Below are 12,144 nucleotides of genomic sequence, written 5' to 3'. Positions count from 1 at the left end.
TTGCTCTTTAGACATCATACTACTACAGATCTTTTAGGAATACATTTGCAACTTTCTCTTTTCATTTCCTTTCACTCTGGAAAAAAATCATAGATTAAAAACTCTTCAGTTCTCTGGATTACTTGAGTTTGGAAATAGAGCTAGTCTGCCTGTAGATGGAGCAAAATGATAGTAAGGAAAGACAACTCAGAGACAGGCTGCTATGAAACAGGAGAATGTCAAAATCTAGGCCACAGTTTTGAGCAATCTTTGGAGCATTGTATAGGCCAAGGGCATCTCCCAGTAATTGAGATGTCTCTAATAGAACCAAAAAGAAGAGGGTCACTTTTTCTGGAAGATCTCCCAGAGGTTTTTTAGAGAGAGCCTCCTGGTATGTCCATTCCAGGTGACAAAAATGTTGTACAGCTAAGTGGCAGACTTATCTGTTCCTAGAGTTGATCAAACTCCTCCCTTCTCCCAAGGTTTTCACCATGCTGTTCCCACAACTCCTACCCATTCTTCAAATCTCAACCTCACCTTGTTCAGATGAGGTCTCCCCATCCTTTGCTCATAGCAGGTAACCATCTATAATTACAATGGAGATATTTACATGATTGGTTTCACAACCAGCTCCCCACTAGGGTAGGGATGGTTTGTTTACTGCTGCATTCCCGATACAGGGCCTGGTACCTCACTGGCATTAAGTACTGGTTGAATGAAACATGAAAAGCAGCTGTACCTTACAGAGAGAACTTGAAACCAGGTTTTGTGGCCAAGCATGTTGGCTGAGCTTGGAACCTTCTCCATCCTTACCCCCTCCAGACTATCAATGTTCATTGCTAGTAGAGTGTGGGATACAAGTGCAGCAGGTTTTGAGACTGTAAATTAAATAATGCCATAACCCCCAAAAGAAAGTGTGTTTTTAAGGAGAAGTTTGGGCTTCAAAAATGATTCAGAAGAATGGGTTATACAGGTACAAATTGGGTACCTGGCAAGATTACTAATATCAAAGTGCTCTAGCCAATAGAGGATTGAATCTGTAACCAGTAAAGGTTTCTTTAACCCTGCTCCACCTTCATGGAAGACAGCTCTGTCTTAGATAGGATGGACAGCTGTAGACTTCCTGAGATCTTGCAGTCATCACTGGACACATAAACCCTCTTTGTTCTGTTGTTTAGTTTTGATTTTTTAATTAATTAATTAATTAAAGGAATTTAATTAATTGACAAAGGAAGACAAAGATGGCCTTCCTGGGCATTCAACGACTATTTATTCTCCAGTAGTACAGCCTGGAGAGGGCCACAGAAAGTTCTAATCTGGATGTACAGAGAAGACAGACATTGTGAGCCTGGGGTCACTTTTAGCTTGCATAGGGGTGCTGCTAGGATGCCTTGGGCTTTTTGACTTTGTCAGTGACTTCAGAGGCCTTCTTGGTGGCAGATGGAATTTTTGCTGGCTGACTTGAGCCTGCCCACATTCCTTGCTACATACATTCAGAAGCAGAGAACGATAAAATCCTTTGAAGGCAGAAGGATGACCACCATCTAGCTAGCTTGTTCTCGTTAATGGAATAAATAAAACCTGCTGTCAAGTTGGGCTTACAGCATGGGGCTCCCTGCAGTACCTGAAAGCCAAGGTCAGCCTCCTGGGCCAGCTGAACTGCTAGCACTAATGGTCTAAGGAAGGCTGGTAATCTTATTTCACTTTTTGGGCCAGGACTGAAATGTTGATTTCTAGCACTAAGAAGGTTCAGTCAAGAGTTGTCCAGGGGAATGAGCTCAGGAGGAGACCTTTGCTCATTTGGGGAACTGAAGGTAGTATGAAAACTAGGAAATCAGTGGGGAAATCAATGGATCTCTGGACTTCTGTCACTCTGGTAGAAGCCAGGGCTGGGTGGTGGTGGGACACCTGCAAGCTCAAAGTGTACACCTGAGGACAAAGCCAGGGATGCTTAGAGAACTCTCAGGGCAAGTTTTGAGCACCACAGGTTTATGTGCAGTACATGCTGGGACACAACTGGTCAGGGAAGAATCAGGCAAGATCTAAAGAAGCAGCCTTGGGATGCCCTTTACATGGGGCCCCAAATAGTGAAGCCTGTAGGCGACACATGGTCACCGTGGTTCCTATGTGCAAAGCCAAATCCAGGTGTAGAGGTGAGGTCTGACCTGAGTAATGCTTAGAGCCACAGTGAGTTGCAATCTGTGATCAGACAGGAACACACAGGCTGGAGGATGAAGAGAGCATGGTCAGCTGCACTGAGCAGGAATAGAGTTCAGGTTTAGTGCAGCAGATCAGGATCACAGGTTCAGCACACATTTAAGGTGCAGGCCTGCAGACTGGCAGTAGGCTCTGCTTGCTTGCTCTGGGAGAGAGACCAGCTTCTTCCACTTTGATGTAGATAGTCTTCACGGTATAGGTAGTAACAAGGAAGAGCAAGGGCCATACTATAGGTGCTGGCGATTGAGGTGAGGACTTGGTTCCCAGGAGCCCTAACAAGGTCTCATATAGTGAGCAAGACAGAGCCTCCATAGGAAAAGGCTGGGAACCCTGTTGCACTCTATCCTCTATTAGCACTGTCATAAACTAATCCCATCCAACAACAATATTTTGGGTGTCTCATTGACAGAGATGCCAAAGCCTTCCCTTATTTCGATGCTAATTATCACCAGGGTGATAAAACTTTTAAGTTTTTTTTTTTCAAGTCAGATTCTATGTGGCTGAAAAGATACGTGATTCCCCCCCCCCCCCCCCCCCCCCTTAAAGCAGCAAAAAAGCTAATTAGTTTTCAAAAGAGGTTGGGACTCCTAATTCCAGAGCCAGTTTTCTCTTTGGTCTTTTATACTAGCTCTCCTCTTGGTAGGAACCTGCCTGTCCTGTGGTCTATGCTTCTCAAGTTTAATTGCAAGGTTGCTATTTGGAGCCCACAACACATGTTTTTCCTTAGAGTTTATAAGTTATTAAGTTCTGAGAAAATCCTATTCGATCTATGTTACCTAGTAAACAAGTCATGCTACTTCTCTAATTAAAAAACTCTCCCCCAGTGCTTCTCAAGTCATTCACATTAAAACCCCAAATCCTTACCATGGACCACCCAGTTATTGCTCCAATTCCATCTCCTACCAGTTTCTCTTTTATTCCACTCCACTCCATCCACAGCCTTCTCGTTGGACTCACATACACTGATTCTCACCTCTGACTGCGTATTAGAATCTGCTGGGCAGCTCTTAAATAGTGATGCTCAGGCCCCACACCTAGTCATTCTGATTTAATTCATCTGTGATGAAGCCCTTGCCTTTGGCCTTTCTGAAAGCTCCCCTGGTGCTTAGATGTGTAGACAGTACTGCAAACATCTACAGTACTTACCGCATATACCAACATGACCACAAACACAATTCCTGAAACATAGTATGTCCTCATCTATTTAAAATTTTTTTCTTGTCCTATTTAATTACATTAATTTTCTTTCCTTTTGAAAAAAGAATGTATCTTTTTTGAAAAATTGTCACCAAGAATTGGAATTGGTAATTTTTTAATGTTTGATGGGGAAAAAAAGGCTATTTCAACTAGCAGGAAGATACAGATGATATCTGGAGAATTTCATAGCTTTAAAGGGCCCTAATGAGTGATGCAGATTAATATGAAGCCCTCTTCTTATCAGAGGTAAGTTATTTTCTGGCTTATATTTCAGTATTTGTCCTGTTAGTCTGGGAATAACTAGTCCTCAAACTGACTTCCTACTACCCAACATCACTTTCTGGCAAGGAAACCTAATAGGTCACAATAGCGGACGTGTAATCTAATCAGATAGACACACAGGCTTCTTCTCTTCCTGAAGATACCCAAGGAACTACATGTCAGCCAAGACCTTTGAAATAGCATGTTTAATACATTTTGTTGCTAAAGTTAATCTTACATTAATTACAAATTTGTTCCATCTAATTGGTTTGGTGCTGCTGGGTGAATGAGAAAGAGAACTGGCCTTGATTTTTTTATCCTGAGGAATCACATTTGTTCTCAATCTTTTTCCAGAATAGTCTTCTGCCCCTGTTTCCAGGGGTCACCAAGAATCGGAGTTAGGCATGGCTCAAAAAAGTCTTTGAGGCCAGAGCCACAGTTGATTCTAAAGTTCAGTATCAATTAGGACAGTTGAATGTGAAACGTTCATAGTAGGAATGAGGAAGAGACTTTCAGTGTGAGAATCTGGGCAGTTGAAGTTTGAGTAGGGCCTGGCAGATCATCCTCTTTTGGACTGCTTGGAATCTGACAGCACCCCCAGAAAGAGTGGGAGGAGCTTTCAGAAGGAAAACATTTTAGGTTTAGCTTCTAACACCAAACTCCCTTGGTTGATTTAAAAGAAAAAAACAACAAACAAAAAACCAAGGAGCCTTAAAGGAGTGCTATAAATGGAACATGAATCCAATAAAGACAAATTAATTCCCAAGGCTGGTTGCCTTTCTCGTAGAGCAGGACTTCAGAAAAGACTTTAGTAAGATTAAAAGAGGTTGAACATGAAACAGTAACCATAGCAACTTTGCTTTTTTTTTTTGTCATGAACTAGTAATTCCGTACTGTAATTTGGGTTGCCTACAAGTCTTTTGATCCATGAGGGCAAGGAAATTGCTCTGTTTAGCATAATCCCAGAGACCACTGTGGGGGATTGTATGAACATCTCACAGTTGCCAGCTGAGATTAAGCCAACTCACAGCCATCCAGGTTAGACCTGCAAGAAGAGCATCATGTGAGCAGAGGCACATGGGTGCCTTGGGTAAAAGCATGGCGCTATTCACTGAGCATATCGGCTGAAGAGTTATGTCTCTTGGCTTTTTTCTTGATGAGACATTATCAAGCTACTCCTCTTGGTGAATTGAAACCTATATTCACACGTTGCTGGTATGTGCAGCATTGCATATCATGTCCTAATTTTTGCATTTAGAAAGGATTTATTCTATTTAATCCTTACATAATAAGAAACACAAGTAAGTATAGGAGGATATAAAACCAATCACTCAAAAACCATTTATAAGCAAGCTTTATAAGGAATTTGGGAATACCAGCAACACCCTAAAATAGTTCCTCAGGTTAAAAAAAAAACAACAACCAACAAACAACAATTATGTAAGTGAAAAAGGTAATGAGCATATATATACTCACCAAAGGGGCAGGTATGATAATGGGGGTCCAGGTCTTCACCTTTTTTAGATGGTAGTTTCTGTGTCCTTCCCTTTGCTCATGCTGCTTTATTCAGTTACATTGGATTGGGCCATGAGCCTCCACCCTTCTAATTCATTGAGTGGGGCTGATCAATCATGGGGATAATGATCAAGAAAGGAAGGAGGGAGAGAGTGCAGAGGTTCTCCATCATCTGCTGTGGGGATTCTCAGCTTCAGGGAGTATAAGAAGCATCAGAGGACCTTGTTACAAACATAGATCCCCAGAGTCCATGTCCAGATTTTGATTTTGTATGTCTGGTTTAGGGCAAGGATTTGCATTTTGATGGGGATTTTCCCTGCCTTTCTCTCTAGTTTCATTTCATACTAGTCCATTTCTTCCCCTAAATTGTAGACTCAAGCTATAACAAACTGCTTGAAGTTCCATAATGCAATGAGCTGTATTATGCCTTTGCACATACTTGGGACAGTTTCCTCTTCCTCCCTCCCTCCTTGAACAAACACATACACACACATATGCATACATACATACCTTGTGTGACTGACACACACATTCAGTCTAAGACCAACACCAGACACTTTCTCTCTTCTGTCTCCCTTCTCTGTGTTCAATTTGTACCCTCTCTATTTTCACACCTGTTAGACACAATGATGTTTTCTTGCCTATATGTTGTCTCCCTCATTAGACTATGAGGACCGCCCTTATTCATCTTTATAGTTTCAGCCATACAATTCTCTGTATGGCCTCTACTACTTAAAAGTTACACAATAAAAGTTTGTTGAGCTAAATGAAATGTTTGTTGAAGCAAAGTATTATAGATTCCAGCTCATAACTTGTCCCTAAATAACTGAGACTTGACAGAATTAGGATAATGATAATTTGCTTGGTTAGAAAAAAGGCTTTTCAAGGAAAAAATTCAGGCAGATATGGAGTTACAAAACAATTAAGAAAGAACAAGAGAATATAATGTTGCTTTTCTATGAACTCCTAAGTAGAAGGCTACTTGTTGAGAAATAAAAATGTCTTCTCACTGAACTTTAGCATTTAAACTATAGTCTATGTCTATTTTCTGGAGTCAAATTGCTCAGGATCAAAAAGAAATAGAGGATTTTATCCTAAGCAAAAAACAAGGGCCTATCATTTCTCATGTCTTTCTTCTCAAGGGGTTAGGATAAATCAGATCCAACTCCAAAGCAACATGCAGGCTTGTTCTTTTTTTCTTTTCTCTTAACCTTAGATTTGATTTCCCTTTCTTCCTAGAAGGTTTAACACTGAAAGTGACTGTTAAGAGATAGCAAGAATAAAGATGTAGTTCTTCTTCCCTCTACTGGAAAACATTAGAAAAAGGTCATAACTGGAAGTACTGTACATTGATGAGGAAAATAAAGAGCTGCAGGTGAACCCAAGACATAGGGAATATCATGCCCACAACTGCAGTGGGGAAGGCACTAGGGGGAAAGTATAGACACATACTTTGCTGCCTTGTCCACCTTACTGGGTTGTTGTGATGGGCATTTAAAAGGGAAAAGGAGGGCAATGATACAAAGAAGTTTTGGTAACAAAGCTATGCTAATGTGGCTGGTTAGTCCATAGGCCAGATAAACTAAAAAAATAGTAGCAAAGTATCAAGAAGTAAGCTATTTCTAAAACCATACATCCTGTTCAAGGATTTTAGGGATATTAACAAAGGAAGGGAGACTCTAAATCCATAGTAAAGTATTCCTACAGGCATCTTTGGGGGCATTGCAATGTATGCATTTGTGATCTTAATTCTGTAAACTCTTAGATCTTACTCTCTATAGATTTGTATTTGGATGTAACAGAAGTTTCTGTTAGGTCATTGGATCTGTTTAGACAGTTGCAATTTCAATATTTCTCTTAAGATCATGTTATTTACTCAGAGTCAGAATTATTTAGATAACTTCTCTCGGAAGGATTAACCCTCCTGCAATTGACTGTGGAAGATGGCATAAGGGGTTGGGAAGCACATGAGCTTTGGAGTGAGGTAGAGCAGGGTGTGATTCCTGGTACTACACTTACCAGCGTGGTGCTTTAAGTTGAATCATTTTGTTTCTTGGAGATTCAGTTTGTGCATTGTTAATACTTGTGGCTGACATTATTAACAACTAACTGAGATAATATTGTGGAAATGTCTACCTGATACAAAATCTGATACATAGTTACTCAATAAATTCTGGTTTTATTTTAATTTTACCATGATGTCCTTTGGTTAACTCAATTACTTTTTTTTTCTTTCCAACCTCTAGATTTTAGAAGAGGTGCCCAAATTCCACTCTTATATTTATGTTTACGTTATTATCTTCCTTCCTAGAAGTTTTTCTTTTCTTTTTAAAAAAATATTTATTTTTTGGGAGAGTGCAAGTGAGGGAGGGGCAGAGAGGGGGGACAGAGGATCTGAAGCAGGCTTTGCGCTGACAGACTGATAGCAGTGAGCCTGACATGGGGGTTGAACTCATGAACTGCAAGATCATGACCTGAGCGGAAGTCGGACCCTCAACTGGCTGAGCCACCCAGACGCCTCCTTCCCAGAAGTTTTTATTTTATTTTTTTTTCAACGTTTTTTATTTATTTTTGGGACAGAGAGAGACAGAGCATGAACGGGGGAAGGGCAGAGAGAGAGGGAGACACAGAATCAGAAACAGGCTCCAGGCTCCGAGCCATCAGCCCAGAGCCTGACGCAGGGCTCGAACTCACGGACCGTGAGATCGTGACCTGGCTGAAGTCGGACGCTTAACCGACTGCGCCACCCAGGCGCCCCCTTCCCAGAAGTTTTTAAAATCTGCTTCTGTGCCTTGCTCAAGTTACTGACTTATTAATGATGTACCAGGGTGCTCTAGGGTGTTGGCCAAGAGGTGTATCTATTTTTACACTGAGGGGCTTCTGAGTTTGCATGCTGCTTATGGTTTCTCTGAACCAATGGTATCCAGAGTTGACATAAGCCATTTTATAATTGTTTTCTCTTCTTTATGGATACAAGTGTTCTGTCATTTGAGACATGCTGCTTAGAAATCTAGTTCTCCCTTAGCCTTCAGGTCAGAATTCTGAAACAGCTCAGGTCTTTGGGTACTCAGATTCACACTGGTGCTGGAGTGGTACTAATTTTGTTACATTTGAGTGTCTTTTGCAATCCCTCTTTTGGAAATTAACTCAAAACAAAGGCAGAAAAGTCTATGAAAACCAACTGAAAAGGTGCTGATGGGTGAGAGGACTTATAAGAACCCCTTCAACAGGGCTCTGTTCTATATCCCAATTTCCTAGCAGATGTGGGGACCACTTCAAGTTTCTTCAAACAAACTTCCTCTCTGTGATTTCTGGGTGGGAGTCGCTCTCCAGGCAATAATCTTTTTCATGTCTGCTTCCTTTTTACCTTGCCTTCTTGTTCTTTTTGGGATCGGGACTCTGAATCCCCCAAGGCCTGAAAGATAGCCAAACATTATTTATTATTTTTGTAGCTTTGTAGGCATTCAAAAAATGTTTGGCTTTGAATTGGTTTCAATAAAATAGTTGGCTGGAGTTACAAATGAGCATTTTGGCTGGAATTTTGCTAAATACCAGTTTGAAGCTGAATTTTGGTAAAGCTGCCCTGAATACATCTATCTTTGTCAATGGATTTGTTTGTTTATTAAGTGCATACTTTCTGGATTTTTGTGGGAAGAGAAGGTCAGACAGAGGAGCATGAGGATTAGAAGTGATTACGAATAGAGAAAAGGATTCATGGAGAATGGTGTCTAGAGATAAGGCGTTACGAGAAGGGAGTCTGAGTCATACTGTGCATAAGTGGGTGTCCAGCCCAAAGCCAAAGCCAGAACTGCCATTGAGCTGAGCTTCCCATTGGCATGTTTTCCACATTCTGAATGGTGGAGACATTCTTAAATAGGTAGTCACAATTAATGACAGAGCAAAAGTGTAATTGATATAAAGAATGGTTCTCATAAAAAAGGGCTTTTTCATACTCTTCTAGTTTAAGCTTCTAGAAAGTCTTAAAAAGAAGCCAGCCCTAGTTCAAGGGACACAGTGCATCTTTCATAACTGAAGCAAAGCAGATGAATAAATAACCTCTTCAAGGAAAGCCATTAGCAAGTTGGATAATGATATTGACATGAGTAATTGGAGAGAAATAAATAAACTAGTTGCTATTAGAATATTCACTAAGGATTGCCTGTGTATAATTGGGTGTAACTCTTAAGACTTGGTGTATGCCACCTTCCATTTCTTAAAAAAGAAAGAATATTTTGAAGGTCCTCTTTCTGGAGACCAAAGACATGAGGCATTGATCATGACTCAGTGGGGTTGTAGTCTTAGTGTCTGAATCATTTCAAACCTACCTTCTTTTGTAGAGTGCACCTATAGTAAATGGAGGAGGGAAGTTTATCCTGGAAATTTTTAGGAGACAGGGTCTAGAATTCCAGACCTCTCAAGATTCTTACAACGGAGAAGAAACTTTAGTCTATAAATTTGTCACAATTTTCCAAGATGATTCTTCATTTGGGATGATGGAGGAGATGCTAAAGGCAACAAACACAAAAGAGTAGAAGATGATTAGGTCCTTGAAGCCTGCAAATCGTTAGGTCTCAAAGATGAAACGCTGGACAAAGTTGGGACAAGGTTGACTTACCCATTGTCTGCTCCTTAGAGGCAAGGGTCAGGTTTGAGATTTCTTCTGTAGTTGGAACCCAATGGCTTCTTATTGAGGGGCCGAGTGTCATGCCACAATCTGGCAGGATGCACATCCTGCAAGAAGGTGGTTTTTTCAGAAGAAACACATCTCCATGTTCAGTTTAATTGGAAGTGACCCGGCAAAATGGTGTAACCCCTACAAAACTCAGTTTTCTCATTTTAAAATGGGATCCCCAAATGTATTTCATACTGTTATTAGAGGCTTCAATAAGACTATTTGTGTAAAGTGCCTAACAATGACTGATACAGAACATGTAATAAGTGGTAGCTGCTATTTTATTTTTCCCTCGGCATTACAATTTTCACAGGTTAAGAATTTGAGTTGACCCTACTGTTATAACAAACAAAAAACATCCTTAGCTAATCATACTATTACTAACAATAACAAAAGCTGCTATTTAATGAGTGATTACCATATGTCTGAGTATTTTACTTAGTATGTATACTAAGTATTTTATGTAGATTATTTCATTTGATTTTGACAGAATCCTATCAGGGAGGTAAGGGCGGCTGGGTGGCTCAATTGGTTGAGCATCTGACCCTTGATTTTGGCTCAGGTCATGATCTCACAGTTCGTGGGATCAAGTCCCACATCAGGCTCCATGCTGAGCCTGGAATTCTCTCTCTCCCTCTCTCTCTTTGCCTCTCCCCCACTCAGTCTCATTCTCTCTGTCAAAAATAAATAAATGAACATTAAAAAAAAAGAAGCAATTGAAAATGGGAGAATGTCCAATAGTAGTACTTTTCAATGGCGTTGCAAAGAAACATGGGATTCAATCTGCTGGAAATACAAGTTCCAGAGGTATAGTGAGAAAAAGAGAGAAAGAAAGTAGGAGGCACAGTAATTTTTAATCCCATGAGTTCATCTTGAAGACAAGCCTGAGAAAGCCACCCAGCCAGCACCTGGGAAAGGACAACTGAAGCTTTGTGGGCATTGGCAAGGGCAGCCGGATAACATACTGTGAGCAAAAAAGGAAGAACACAGAAATTATAGGGACCTATTAGAGAAGACAGAGGCCCAGTCAACAGAAGAAATTCCTTGAGAAAAAGAAAAAAAAAAGTGTAAAGGGAGAACATCTGATGAGAGGGTGGCCCTACAAACAATCTCTTGGATTGAAGTTGAAGAGTTAAAGTCCCTGGGGCAAGAAATGAGGACTCCAGGAAAGGGAAAAACAAATACTCTCCTGTGAAATCAGTTCTTCTGATTGTGGGCTTGCATGTGTTTGGGGAGGGGATGTCAGGACTCTTCATAAATATGTATGTCTAAGTTATTTTATTGAGGTAAACACACTTATAGAAAAATGTGCAAATCATGAGTGTACAGCTTGATGAATTATCACCAAGTGGACACACCCATGTAACCACCACCCAGGTCAAGAAAGAGAACATTACCATATTCATAAATATTTACTACTCCTAGTTTTCACATGCTTAGTTTCTCAAATGAGTCTGTGTCTTTCTAACATAGATATTCAAAGTCAAATGCAGCCAGTTAGGATGTTTTGTATATAAAGTGAGAAAAGAGAGCTTGTTCTAAAAACAAGTTGGGCAAAACACTTAAAATCCATACAATTCCATAAAAGTGAGATAATAAAATCTAAATGAAGTATAATTATATCTTTAAATAAGGGATAATTCTATGCACCCTCTCAAACCATTGGGGCACTGAAAATTAAGTTTCAGAGGGGAGTCCCCACTAGAAAAAGGAATAGCCTGTCTTCCTTGCCTGAAGCCTTCAAAAAATACAGCATTTGGCACTGTTGCAAGCACATGGTATGCTCAACAAATATTTATCAATAACGATAATGGTGGTAAGTTACCTTTTTCGTAAAATACATGGTGATCCCTGGTTTCCTTAAACCAATAACTGGGCAAAGAAATATGACTTTTAGTTCTTCTGAAGCTCCTGGTTGAAGCCTTAGGAGAAAGAATAATCTATGAATTACTGGTGATATGTTTTAACCCCATTGAAATTATTTTGCCCTTCACCTTCCCCCTTTCCCACAACCAAACACAGCTCTGAGTTTTGCAGAGATGAGGGGGAAGATAGAAGGAAGGAAAGAAAATGAGAAGCAAGGTGGTGAGCAACAAGTATGGGAGGGAAAAACAAAAGCTGAACTAAAGCCACTCAGGAAATATCCCTTTGTACTTTTATTTGCATCAAGTAATTAATGTTATAATTTGGCATAGCAATTAACCACACTTTTTATTAGATCAGATTTCATTACGTGCTACTTTAATTTTGGTAGGTAGTCATTTGTGAGATGAAGGAAGTTATCCACAGCAGCCACTGCTGTG

General features: G+C 40.3%; 1 long non-coding RNA gene across 1 annotated transcript; it reads right to left on the bottom strand.

Annotated features, from left to right (window-relative positions):
* Nucleotides 1-9,333: 9,333 nt before the first annotated feature.
* Nucleotides 9,334-11,756, bottom strand: LOC132661274 (uncharacterized). The gene is made up of 3 exons (XR_009602168.3): nucleotides 11,667-11,756; nucleotides 9,785-9,900; nucleotides 9,334-9,674 (listed from the first exon to the last, which is right to left on the bottom strand). It is a non-coding gene; the product is annotated as an uncharacterized LOC132661274 (long non-coding RNA).
* Nucleotides 11,757-12,144: the final 388 nt, after the last annotated feature.

Source organism: Panthera onca, chromosome A3, assembly GCF_046562875.1.
Source record: "Panthera onca isolate mPanOnc1 chromosome A3, mPanOnc1 haplotype 2, whole genome shotgun sequence".
In the NCBI taxonomy this organism is placed as follows: Eukaryota; Metazoa; Chordata; class Mammalia; order Carnivora; family Felidae; genus Panthera; species Panthera onca.
Note: the sequence above shows the minus strand (reverse complement) of the source record. Positions and strands in the feature narration are given on the sequence as shown.